Here is a 12,192-nt window from a genome sequence, read left to right on the forward strand (position 1 = left end):
GACAAAAACGGAAGCCAAAAATGAGGTAAATAACAGGGTGAGAATGTGGTAAAATCTGAAAACGTGGTAAAAATCAGACGAGTGCTTTTCTTTTTCTGGATCGATCAGATTTTAGATCAACCTGTGCTTTTGAAAATGCTTTTAGTTGGTTTTAGGGAAGGAGGAAGGTGAGTCAGTCCATCAGTCAGTCAGTTATTCAGTCAGTCAGTCAGTCAAGAGCGGCCTCTTGTGGATTTACATGAGAAGAGCAAGAACGAATGGCACTTGTGATGCTGTGTTCACACCAGACGCGGATCGCGCGTATAAATCGCGCTATTCATGCGTAAATAGCCGCGTGAACATTTGAGTTTACTCGCTTCATTCGCACGTCAAACCCTGCTTCATTCGCGTGTCAAATTCACTTCAGAACAGACGCGGATTCACGTGATGGGCAGGGCTTCTGTCTGCCCGAAGACTCTAGCTTCATAGCTAAATGGCTAACATGGATTTAATGACGAAAATAACAGTGTTTATGTGCTTTATGAAGACTGAAAAACAGCGTCCATACGTTTAGGGTCGTGTCTGAGTCCACTACATCCTTTCAGAGGTGCATCCAGCTCTGTGAGCTCATAAACTCCTCCAGAAACTTAACCTGGATGACGAAGGCTTTCAGCGGTGCTTCTGACTGAGCCAAGCCGAGTTTGATGAACTGTTGTCGGTGAAGGCTGGAGGATTTCACAATCACGCCCCCACAAGAGCAAGCTTCTGATTGGTTAACGCGGCGCGAACGTACGCTGAAGTTCAGATTTTCGAACTCGAGAGATTTGCGTGAAACGCTCGTTAAGCGCGTCAAACGCGCAAAACGCTCAATTCGCCCCGCACCATTTGCGCAATTTGCATCATTCGCGCCACGCCATTCACGCATATTGTGCCGCAGATTATCTATTTGCACGTTTGCATTGACTTAACATGTAAATCCCTCGTGCTTGACGTGCATTCCGCGTTTGGTGTGAACGCAGAATGAGAGAAATTTGAAATCTGAAAAAGCGTATACCAGTGGCCTCTGGTGGATACACGAAAACAAAGACTGCATAAAATGTACCTACTGGGACATATTTGCTTTTTAAAACTGTTGGTTGGGTTTGGGGAAGTGGGTGGTTGGGTCAATTGGTGCTTTTAAAAACACTATTGGTTGGGTTTAGGAAAGAAGAAGGGTGGGTCATCGATCGATCAGTCAGTCAGTCAGTCATTCAGTAAGTCAGTCAGTCAGTCAGTCAGTCAATCAACACAGTCTCTGGTGGATTTACACAAAAAGAGCAGGCGCGAATGGCATTGCAAAAGAAATTTGAGTGTGAGAAGGACGATCTGTAAAATGAGGTGCCAGATCAGATTTCAGAGGTGCCGGATCCGGATTCGGCTTGTTCCCGCACAATTTAAGCCCTGTTTTTACTAATGTTAAAGAGGTTTTATATGCATTGATATGTATTATGTATAGACAAATTACTTGTCATGTCACATGTTGTCAGGACAGTTTTTTTTTGTGATTCACACAGGTGAGTGGGCCTTCAATTGCCAAATCCATTCTTCTTCATATGCACCAGACACCTTATAAGTGGCCCACACTTCTTGACAACATTGTGCAATTCTGAACGTGCTCCATACATGTGAAAGGGTATCACAAACTACCTGTAGGACATCCTCTTTCCTGTCTGTATGCTTAGAGGAAAAATTCTAAACTAATTTAGTCATAGCATTAATATCACACTGCTCTCTGATGATTTGAAGGGCTTTTTTTCCTCACTTGTAATACACTTTGAGAATTTGCTTGCACACTTGGTAGTGCCTTAATATCCAGGCTCCTATTTACAGTGCAGTTTTGGTCTGGTGCAATTTCCCTTATTCTTTGTCATTCACATTCTTCCTACAAGTAAAATTGCAGCATCTGTCTGAGCTTTTTCATTTGTAAGAGACGGGAATGTCGCATTTTAAGGTATGACTCACTGACCTTAAAAAAAAAACAGGAGGCATTTCCCCTAGTATGTTGGCATTTAGGCTGACAGATTTAAAGACTGAACAGTGCAGAACAGCTAGAGCTCCTCACATGTCAGGCAGTGTGTTTATAATGGCTTGTAACTGGTGCTAATGGCTACGAAGCCTCTGATAAGGGACATATCCTCCGGACGAGCCCCCTTCCTGATAAAGAAGGAACTGTCTGCATCACTCTGAATCACCGGGCTGTGTTTGTGTGTTTTTTATTGTAACCAGGCAAAGGCAGTCTGAAGTTTCCATCCTTCAGCTTGGAGCAGCACTTTCCTGAACGTCGGCCAGGAAAATGTGTGTCGGCTTGGCAGCTCGACTGTGGGAAGACTATGGGCAAAAACTGGTGGAGTTTTGCGGCATAGGGCTTTATATAGCCTTGAAGCTCCTCGGGACTCCCTCTTTTATGTAGATGGAGCGATAGAAGTATCAATAGAAGAACACTGTACAGCAAGAGCTTCAATTACAGGACTGAAAATGAGAGAGGTCGGAGGATAAACAGAATTAGACTTTGAGAAATGAGTATATTATGGTTTGAAATGACTCATGGTGTGCATGTAATCTGACAAATGGGCATTTTTTTGGGATGTTTAGGCATGGAGCCCAGTCTGCCTATGAGATTGACCCCTGGGACCAATTGCCTGTTACCTTTAGATAAAGCTTTAATTTTATGTACAGCTGCACAAGGAAAACAAATGCTATTCCCCGGTCTCTGCTAATTACTGACGGTCCATTCAGGAAGAAGTTTGGCCTCCTTTTCTGTTATCAGCTTTACACAAGTTCCTGTACAAGCATTGAGGCAGGACGGAACACTCCGAATAAAGAAAGGCATATAAAAATGTAAATAAAATAGCTGGCATTAATGTCTGGCTTTTTCAACAACAAAAATTTTTTACTGTTATAAAACATATAGCATTATTTAATATTTATTTAAGGTGACATTGACAGTTTTAGATTAAATTTCTTTAATTTCCATGGACCCTCAGATGTTTTGATTCCAATTTTGGAAATCCCATTATATCACAATTGCCTTTTTCGAGCTAATAGATACTATCCATAGAAATGTTAACATGTAAATCATTGTACTAGAATTGGACTTCAGGTCCAGTAAATCAGAACATCCAAAAAAATAATTATTTCCAAATGACTCACAATTGAATGACCATCTCGTTATGTCTGTCTTGGAAACAAAACCACTATCCTCACACTGTTTATTGTATTCTTAATAGACTACAGATGCTTCAAAAGACTAGCTGGCAGTTTTTTTACTCCGTATTGGTCACTCTACAAACTTCTTTTGGAATATTCATGAGTACTGTGCCCGCCTTTGAACATGTACAGTGTGATGATACTATAGCAACTAACCCTCCCCTTTTCTCCACACTGTGATGAGTGGACGACTGTAGGCCAGTTGAAAACCGACCAATCACAGCAGCACATCCGGCCAGAGTCGAATGAGGAAACGATGAGCAAATGCTGAAATATTTGGCGAAAGCTTTGAGGAACATTTGTGCTCTAGAGGAGATGTATTATGAATCTGTGAATAAACATGTGTACTTTTAAACCCTTTGAAGATGAAAAATAACAGCCTTGACAGCTTGAATTGCTCCAATCCCTTGAAGGCAAATCGCTTCTCTTGGAGACCACTTTGGAAGACAACAGACATATTTCTTCTTTAAATATTAACATTTTACTTTGTGCCAAATATAGTTGCTGTCCTTATTTACTCACCATTATGTTGTTGCAAAAATGAAAGGCGTTAATTCATACCTCTGAAAATACAAATGAAGATATTCCTTCTTTCATTTTCCTTCAGCTTATTCGCTTTATTCATCAGGGGTTGCCACAGTGGAATAAACTGCCAACTTATCCAGCATATGCTTTACACAGCGAATACCCTTCCAGCTGCAACTCACTACTGGGAAACACCCATACACACTCATTCACTTGCATATACTAAAGCCTGATTTATACTTCTGCGTCAAGTGACCGGCGTAACCCACGGCACATGCAACGCGCGTGGCTGTGCATTTATACTTCTGCACGCTGTCTCTGTCGGTCTGCATTAACACTTCCGAAACGCTAGTTGGCAGTGAGGTGTAAATGTTCCTCTGTGTCGAGTTTCTTTGCTGCTTTTTTTGCTTTTCCTGAACACTTCCGGGATGCACAATTGGCTCAAATTCGCACATTTTGAGGCAGGAACCGGTGGACGTGCAGCAACTTTAACTATGAGGTAAACACAAAAAAAAAACTTTCCATCCGGAGCTCCTTCACGGGACTCCACACTTGTAAACAATCGCTCGCGCCATTCGCGCGGTTCTCGGTCCCGCCCAGACTCGTCAGCGCTACCAAGCCGACCAATCACAGAGCTTACGCTACGCGTCGTTGCAACGTGTAGTTAAATTTTTTGAGAGGTGCACGTCAGTGACGGCCACGGCGAATGGCTATACGTCAGCGCCGTAGCATACGCCGCCGTTTGACGCAGAAGTATAAATCAGCCTTAAGGCCTATTTAGTTTATTCAATTCACCTATTTGCGTCTTTGGACTTTGTGGAAAATCAGAGCACCTAGAGGAAATCCACAGAGGAACATGCAAATTCCAAACAGAGTTGTCAACAGGCCCAGCAGGGGCTCAAACCAGCAACCTTCTAGCTGTGAGGCGACTGTACTAACCACAGTGCTACCATACTGCCCCAAATGAAGATATTTTAATAAAATCTGAGAGATTTCTGTCCTTCCACTGAAACTCTGATACTTCAAAAGATTCATAAATGGGTCAAAGCATTTAAATTCATATATTCAAATGTTGGGGTTATCTAACTCTAACCCAAGACTGTATTTCATATAGTACATTTCAGCCACTTTAGTTAAAGTTAAAACATATGTGTAGTAAACAAACTCCATTGACCATTGGCTGTTTAACTGGAAGGTGGGGCTTCCATCCTGCTATATTAAGAACTGCAATCTTTCCAATTCGTTTTCAACAAGTGGTCCTTCTCCCATTCTTTCAGTGTCTCTGATCATACTAGGATCCTGAAGTATCCTAAAAAACTCCTTACATGGTTTCTTGGGAAACATTAAACTCTGCTGAGCAGCTGATATGGACATGCTCCTGCCTTTAAAAAAAAAAAAACCTGATGACTTTATGTTTATAATTCCACTGCTGAAAGTCCCAGTGGACCTTCATGTTTTGCTCTCACAGCTCACCATCAAATTTAAGAGCTGTGCAGATTTTTTCTTCCTAAAAAAAAACTAGAGCTTTAAGGGTGAGAACTTGTGGTGAACATGCTTCATGTCATTTTCTGATGATTTCTGACCATTTTAAAGAGGTCATGAATTGCCTTTTAAAGGTTTGTACTGTTCTCTGATGTCCACTTAAGTTTTCAAGATTTGTACCTAAACATCATAATTTATAAGTAATATAAGCTATTTTCTGCTATTTTCTGCCCCTTATCTGAACACACTCTTTATACATGTGACAAATAATAGACTTAGGAATAAATAAATTAACAGTTTGCATATTTAAACATTTTCTAAAGTTGATAATGGCAACTGCGTGTGAATGATGTAAACTTGACAGCTTACATCCTTCATAAATGGTGGATGCTGTGATCTAGACCAGTGGTTCTCAAACTGTGGTACATGTACCTCTACTGGTACGCAGGCTTTCTTCTAGTCGTACACGGAGGAATTAAATATGTCATGTATATGCTACACACTTTTCAAAATTTATCAAAAATTGTGCATATCATATGCCATATATGACATATAGCCTATATTTCTGGGCTAATATGCCACGTTTTTTAACTGTGCATAGTTGCAGCTGCTTTACTGGGCGTACTATGCTACTGTATATTTCAATACTGCTCATTTTGGTAGTACTTGGAGAGACAATTTTTTTCCTGAGGTGGTACTTGATGAAAAAAGTTTGAGAACCACTGATCTAGACAACCCAGGCTCATTCTAAAAACGTACCGATATAAACATTTCTGGAGAGCGCCAAATATGACCCAGGAGGTCTTTTTTGTTTTCGCAGTTTTTGTTTTCGCGAATCAACCAGAGGCCGCTAGTACACTTTTCTAGATCTCAAATTTTTCTTGCAGGTGCTATTCACAACTGCTTTTTTTGTGTAAATCCACCAGAGGCCGCTGTTGACTTACTGACTAACTGACTGACTGAATGACTGACCCACCCTCCTACTTCTCTAAACCTAACCAAAAGTGTTTTCAAAAGTATCGATTGACCAACCCACCAACTTCTCTAAACCCAAACGACAAAAGCAATCCAGAAAAAAAAAAAGTCTCTTCTGATTTTTACCACATTTTCAGATTTTACCAAATTCTCACCCTGTTATTAACTTGTTTATTTATTTTTTTGGCTTCTGTTTTTGTCTTTCTGTTTTTGGCTTTCTGTAACCGTTCTTCACCGGACTCCAACCCCATTGTTGTGGTCAACTCCTTTGTGCATTTCAAGTCCGCCGATGTACATAGCCAACTACTGGACAAACTTGTAATGATGGCAAAGCCGTCCATACGGAGGTAAGCGACAGCTGGTAAGCGCGAACTGGACCGGTGCCATGCCGCCCCGTAGTGTTCCTTTTAAGACGAAATACAGCCATACATACTTCAAACTGCATAATTTGCGATCTTCAGAAATGTATATAGGGCTACGTTTTCTATTGAAAACATATTAAACTTTAATAACAGAGAAAATAACAGGTGTGTTGTTTGACATCACTGTCAGTTTCAAAATGCACAGCATCATTTCAGTCTTTCTGAAAATCTACCATTGAACGGTTTGTAAAGAAATCTGTGGTAAAACGAAATGAACAAAGGACATGATTATGGTAATATAATATTCCAATATCAGTCCTGAACAGGACACACACAGTTTTAACTATTTAGTGTCAAATAACCTTGTAATCTTTTTAACTGAAGTTGATTTTTATAACTTGCTGCAGTTAATTGGGCGCAATGAAAGGTATTTTTAAGCATCATAAGAAAGGCAGCCTGAGGCATGTGCTTCCCTGCCTTTGTACAAGCGGATGTGATTTTCCATTAACTTGTTAAGACAGAGCAGCCCCATTTAACCAGCCGCCCACAACACCTGCAAATGTTTCCACTGATCGAATACACTCACAATTCACACTTGGTCTCTAAATAATGTTTTTATGCACTTTTTTGTTTACCTAAATGTTTTCTACATATGGTCATGTTAAGCTTTGAATATTAATATTATTAATTTGCTGTAATTTTATTAACTAGGTCATGATAAATATTTATATTCTGCCATCAAAATGTGGTACATGTCAAAGATGATTAGATCACTTGAGCCAGAGGCTGTACAGTATATATAGCAGAAGCAAACCAATGTTTGGGATAAGTTCACTCAAAAATACATTGTCATCATTTATTCACTCTCTTGTTCCAAACATATACAAATTTAGTTCTTCTGTGTTGCACACAAAATATTTTTAAGAAGTCTGGAAACTAAACAGTTTATATAATTTACAAAAATAACAGTTAATTAACTCGATTTACAGGATTGTTTGGTAACCCTTTAAAACAAAGATTGTATTAATGCATTACTAACACGAAAAAAAACAACAACGAACGATACATTTATTACAGTGTTTCTTCATGTTAGTTAACGAAAATAAAATAATTCATTGTTTGTTCATGTTAGTTTATGTGAGTGTATTAACCAATGTTAATAAGCAGGCATTTTGGTGTTAATAATGCATTAGATAATGTTGAACTATGATTAATAAATGCTGTTCAAGTACTAATCAGTCTTAGTTCATGTTAATATATAAACTAACATTAATGAAACCTTATGTTACATATGAGTTGGAGTACAACGGAGATGAGGATCCACGTGCAGTTTAATAATCAAGAGTAGTCAGACAGGCAATGGTCAAACAGGTACAAACTATGATGGTAATCCAAAGGACATGGTCAAAATAACAATAAAACAAACAAGGGTTTGGAAGGCAAGACAAGGAAAATGCAAAGTCTGTGTGAAAGTGTGGTGTATATATAATCCAGGTATACAATGAAGATAAGTTTCAGATGTGTGTGTATGACATCGTCCGGATGACTGTCAGCTGTGGCAGGAGTGATTGGAGCAATGACTTCTGGCATTTGTAGTTCGGTTCAGGGGCAGTATTGTAGTTCTCCAGTGATCTGCAACTGCTAGATCCCTGCGGTGATCATGACACCTTATTTTAAAGTGTGACCGAATTTTCTGTGTATTTACACTCTGGATACTTTTGAAATTAAAAAATAACCTGTTTAACTTGAAAAGCTCATATTGTAAATTAAATGTAAATGTTTTACAAAGTGACTTTTACTGGCATTTTAGTTTGAATTAATATATTGTGTTTAAAATAAAACATATAGAAATAAATCATAACAGCAGTACTGACAGTTACCAGAGTTTTGTATATATTAACTTGATCAACGCAGACAATGTTGGTTTAAAATGATTGAAAAATGTCAATGAAATTAACTTTGGTAAACTTTTTTTGGTAAAATTTTTTTAAAGCAGAGATCAAGGTTCTATAATACAATGCAGCAGAGTAAACACTTATGAAATTAAAATGTTAGTTAACAGATTTGATTACAGTAAATCATTTACTTATTATTAATTTCAAGTAATTTAATCCAGACTATGGAAGTCATTAGCTTTGTTTCCATCCAAAAATATAAATTAACTTTATGCACAAAACTCAATTATCATATAAAAGAGGTGCGAATAAGCAGAATTTCCATCCAATGGGTCAAAGCGAACAAAACTGTCTCAACCTGATTACTAGGTGCCAAATATCAACAGTAAAAACGGAATTTGCTTCAATAAGAGAAGCTGCTCGAGTTTTGCTTCATTTAATAAATGACTTGTGAAATGCGAAGCACAGACACTCTTGATTCTGGAGGTCATTAATAATATAATGACACTAATGCTGAGGCATATTCTACATGAATAACATTTACAATCATAATATGGAACTTCCTGGGACAATAATTTAAAATTGAAGCATGGTGTAAATGGACAATGAGACTACACTTTTTTTTTTTTTTTTTTTTTTTAATAATAAACTTAGATTATAAGCTTTCGGAAGCCAAAAGAAAACACTGGTCAAAAGCTCCCAATATAAAATCAGCTTTTTCAGGACCACACCCTTCAGCTTTTGTCTGCAGTCATTTGTTTGCTCCAATAATGTAATAGTGAAAAGCAGTGATCTCTCACACATCTGTTTTCAAATACTCATTACACCCTCAATCAAGCCCTATCTCATTATTGTGGAGCTTCCTTTGAACTCTCTAGGACCCTCCACCCACCCGTGCACACTCGTTTTGTCCAGGTCGGGAAGTGTGTGGTCCGATAGCTGCGTATTTGGTTTCTCACGCTGTTTTTTCCATCAAAAGACAAAGGTTTGATGACACAGAGTTTGGAATACAGCCTGTAGGGTTCACGGCATTAAAGTATGCGGTGAAGGCCATGCAGTGTACTTAGCTCAGTTTTCCTGGCCTTCTAATGTCCATAATGATAGATTGATGGATTTTGAGTACACACTCTCATGTAGACTGCATAAATGAGACAATTAACCTCTCATCAGAACCCTAGAGTTGATGTTTGTGGAGCGAGTTTGGAAAGGAGGCAGCAAAGGCTTAAAAATAGCCTCAACGGAACCGTTTCATCGCTGTTAAAGAAAGAAAGCTGTGTGTGTGTGAGCTGTTGGAGAGAAATAGTATAATTAAAGACTAACTTTAACTTGGGAATTCCACTTTGGGGGACTCCTAGATGAGAGTTTGCCTGTTTAAATACTTAAGGGCCCATTAGCAACATGCTAACTGCACTCAACTTAAGATGAAAACCAAAACAGAAGGGCTTTTCTCTCTATAATTGAGTTTTGCACACACCCTTTTGGCACAGAATTAATGTTAAGTGTTTCTGTTTTGGGTTTCCCTCACTAGAATGGGTTTATCTAATTCAGGTAGAGCGTTCAACTGTGGTCCTCATATTCCAGTGTAAACAAGTCTGGAAAACTACTAGCAGTGGCGGTTGACTCTGTGTTTGCTTTGGACCGCATGGCTACTCCACCATCTATCAGGTGAGGGTTTTTAGTGTCACCAGGTTCAAATGTGTCTAACTTCATACATTCATTCATTCATTCATTTATTCATTTTCCTTTGGCTTTGTTCCTTTGTTCATCAGGGGTTGCCACAGCGGAATTAGCCGCCAACTTATCCAGCATATCTTTTACACATCTAATGCCCTTCCAGCTGCAACCCAGTACTGGGAAACATCCAAACACACTCATTCACACATACACTACTTTATTTAATTCTCCTATATCGCATGCATGTACTGTGTACTATGGGGGAAACTGGAGCACCCGGTGAAAACCGTGAACACGAGGAGAACATGCAAACTCCTCACAGAAATGCCAACTGACCCAGCCGGGACCAGCGACCTTCTTGCTGTGAGACGACAGTGCTAACCACTGAGCCACCTTGCCGCCCTTCTTACAATTAAGGAAATTATAAATAAAGCTTGAATATTGAATAAATCTTATTGTTGTTGTACAATAAATAGTGTTAGCACAAAGCACATATACTGTATGTTTTATGACTATTTATGTTTGTAGATTCATATAGAGTGGAAATATTAGAGAACAACTTACATCTTGCTTAATTTCGGGGTCACTGCTTTGTTCTATTTGAGGAAAATATTCATTTTTAAGAAAATTTTATTAACTGCTTCTTACTACATAAAAACTTAAATGAGATATTTAAAAATAAGCACTGATCAAAATTAGAGAACACTTTCAGATTAATTAAGTTAATTATGATAATCTGGCACCTGGTGGTAAATGACTTTATATGACAAACTCTATTTAAATGGCGGCAGAATTTTCTGCTTTGAAGGCCAAAATTGGGAAAGAATGGAGATACGTCATGACAGAATGTATGCAAATATTCATCAGAAACTCTGCTATCAGAGCCCTGATCTAAACTTCTAATCTCAACACAGACTCATTCTGAAAACGTAGCCCTATATACATTTCTGGAGATTGCGAATTATGTAGAGAGAAATATGTATGGCTGCATTTCGTCTTTAAAATGAATGCTACAGGGTAGAATTAAGCCAGTGCTTTTCACGCTTACCAGCTGATCACTTACCTCCAAATGGATGGCTTTCCTGCTGTTACCAGTTTATCCTGTTAGCTCGCCATGTACGTCGGTAGACTTGAGATGCAGAGAGAAGTTACCTTCGACAACAGGATTCAAGTCCAGCAAAGAACGATTCTAGAAAGCAGGTAAGACAAAAACAGAAGCCAAAAAATAAAAAATAAACAAGTAAATAACAGGGTGAGAATGTGGTAAAATCTGACAAGGTCGTAAAAATCAGACAAGGGCTTTTCTTTTTCTGGACTGATCAGATTTCAAAGCAATCTGTGCTTTTGAAAATGATTTTGGTTGGTTTTAGGGAAGGAGGAAGGTGGATCAGTCAGTCATTCAGTCAGTCAGTCAGTCAGTCAGTCAGTCATTAAGTCGAGAGCGGCCTCTGGTGGATTTATACAAGAAGAGCAGGCACGAATGGCACTTGCGAGAGAAAATTTGAGATCTGAAAAAGTGTATACAGTGGCCTCTTGTGGATTTGCGAAAACAAAGACTGCACAAAAATGTACCTCCTGGGACATATTTGGTGCTCTCCAGAAATAGCGGTAGTTGGAAAATCCGCTATTAAAGTTATGGGTACCAATCTACAACAATTAGTAAACTGTGACTCAAGACTAAAGAAGAAATGATCAAGATCAAAGTAGTGGTGTGAGAGACTAGTGCCCAGATGTGATAAAGTCAATCAAAGCAAAGGCCTGTGCATGTCCCTGTTTATCTTTCATTTGGTTGTAAACTTTCATTGTACTTTTATTGCTGTTTTCAAGCAAAAAGATGCAGACCAAAAAATCTGTTTTACTATTATATTTAATAGAGGTTTACTGAGCCTAAATCTAGCCAATCTCACCACAGTGAACTATTATTAAATTGAAGCATCATTAGGTTGTGAAATTTTTTGAGACAAAAGCACCTTTAAAGTTAAAATAGGTCTGGTAAATGATTTTGGCTGTAAAAAGAAAGGAAAACTAAACCTTTCCGGCACATTGTGGGCTTA

Source organism: Danio rerio, chromosome 25 (assembly GCF_049306965.1).
Source record: "Danio rerio strain Tuebingen ecotype United States chromosome 25, GRCz12tu, whole genome shotgun sequence".
Taxonomy (NCBI): Eukaryota; Metazoa; Chordata; class Actinopteri; order Cypriniformes; family Danionidae; genus Danio; species Danio rerio.